This window comes from Mus caroli, chromosome 12, assembly GCF_900094665.2.
Source record: "Mus caroli chromosome 12, CAROLI_EIJ_v1.1, whole genome shotgun sequence".
Classification (NCBI taxonomy): domain Eukaryota; kingdom Metazoa; phylum Chordata; class Mammalia; order Rodentia; family Muridae; genus Mus; species Mus caroli.
This window is the reverse complement of record NC_034581.1, coordinates 82,741,721-82,743,619: the sequence shown is the minus strand read 5'-3', so window position 1 is coordinate 82,743,619 and position 1,899 is coordinate 82,741,721. Positions and strand designations below refer to the sequence as shown.

The window sequence follows — 1,899 nt, the reverse complement described above, 5'->3', positions numbered from 1 at the left end:
GCAGGTCATGTATGATACCTTTGTCAAGCCTGACAATGAAGTTGTCGACTACAACACCAGGTTCTCGGGGGTGACAGAGGCCGACCTTGTGGACACAAGCATCACGCTGCGGGACGTGCAGGCTGTCTTGCTGAGCATGTTCAGTGCAGACACCATCCTCATTGGACACAGCCTGGAGAGCGACCTGCTGGCTCTCAAGGTCATCCACTGCACTGTGGTAGACACACCTGTGCTGTTCCCACATCACCAGGGCCTGCCCTATAAGCGCTCCCTACAGAACCTCATGGCTGACTACCTCAGACAGGTCATCCAAGACAATGTGAATGGGCACAGCTCCAGTGAGNATGCCAGTGCCTGTATGCAGCTTGTCATCTGGAAGATCCGAGAAGANGCCAAGACCAAGCCAAGACTCCCACCCAACAGTACCATACCATCCCCCTTCTTCCAACCCTTGCTGTCCTTAGCCGGAATCCCTTAGCCCAGATGCCCTTGGCCTCTTTTCAATTTATTCAATAAAAAGTGACAGCTGACCACGTGCCTCCAGAGCTTTTGCTTCAGGTCTGCAGTGAGGGCCTAGAGGTGGGGCTGAGACCAACCCTCAGTTGAACTCCACACCTGTCCAACATGTCACCACCTCCTCCCCCAGTCCTGTCCCATGGAGCCTGCTGCAGCCCAGGGCAGAGTTGGCCTATCCTCTGTGCCCCATTTAGGCACCCCTACTCCTACCCCAGCCCACCGCTTCAGACAGTGGGCTCTGCCTTCTGTTCCTTTGTATATAAAGCAGACAACAGGAAAAGCCCTCATGGTTTGACACAGGGGTTATCTCTTTTTATTTTACACTATTATTTTTATTAATTTTTAATTTAAACCTGCTAACCTGCACATCTCCTCCTCATTTGAGGGGTCCAACACTAGGGCTGCTGGGATCCAGGGGCCGGACCCCTCATAGTCAGTCCCATGGGCCTGAATATTTGCCCTGCCTTGTGGGATAACTTCCAGAACTCACCCCAGCCAGTCAGGTCTCTCCAACCTCAGAGCCAAGCCAGCCTTTTGACCTGGTCTTNCAGGGCCTCTGGGTTATCATCCTGCAGGCTACTGCCTCCCTCTGTGAGTAGGAACAGAAATAAATAAAAGTTTATATGAACTTTAGATTTCATAGTGTGTAGTTCTTTGGGGCCAGACAGGATCTGATGCATGCCTATGTGGCCCTTGTCCCAGTGGCCAGGTTCAAGAAAAATGCAAATGATTCATTGCCAAAATCAACACTCACCCTGTGGGTGGGCCCATGCGACCCAGATGTGGAAACTTTGTGAGGCAGCGCCAAGCTGTGGGTAGTCTGTGCCTGCCAGCCCTCCCCTGAAGGCACCTTGCTGTTGTCCCTGGTGCAGGCTGATGGCATGCCTTCACTCCTTTTTGCCTATTATGATCTGTTACTCAGACAAGGTCCAGGGTGGAGACTAGGAGTCCCTGCCGCCTGATGTCCTGAGAAAGGGCCTGACCATCAAGGTCACTCTGACCCCATGTCAGGAAACAAATTTTGTGGCACTCATTGGATAGGTGACCTTGGCTTGATCGGCAGCCTCTAGGCAGTTATCTGTGGGCAGAGTAGACTGCCTGGAGTTAGACCCTTGTAGGATAGCTGGGTTGTGACAGTCAGGGTCCTGTGGGAACTCAGTCCAAATGCTCCCTCAAGCTACTTGGAGGGACTGCAAGTCCATGCCAGAACAGATTCTATGGGCTATCCACATAGTGGGGATGCAGGGGCTATCCACATATTGGGTATGCAAGGGCTATCCATATAGTGGGTATACAGGGGCTATCCACATAGTGGGTATGCAGGGGCTATCCACATAGTGGGTATGCAGGGGCTATCCACATAGTGGGTATGCAGGGGCTATC

The 1,899-nt window shown here is 52.4% G+C and overlaps 1 pseudogene; it reads left to right on the top strand.

Moving 5' to 3' along the window:
- LOC110306564 overlaps positions 1-478 on the top strand; it is a 2,819-nt pseudogene extending 2,341 nt beyond the window's left edge.
- Positions 479-1,899: the final 1,421 nt, after the last annotated feature.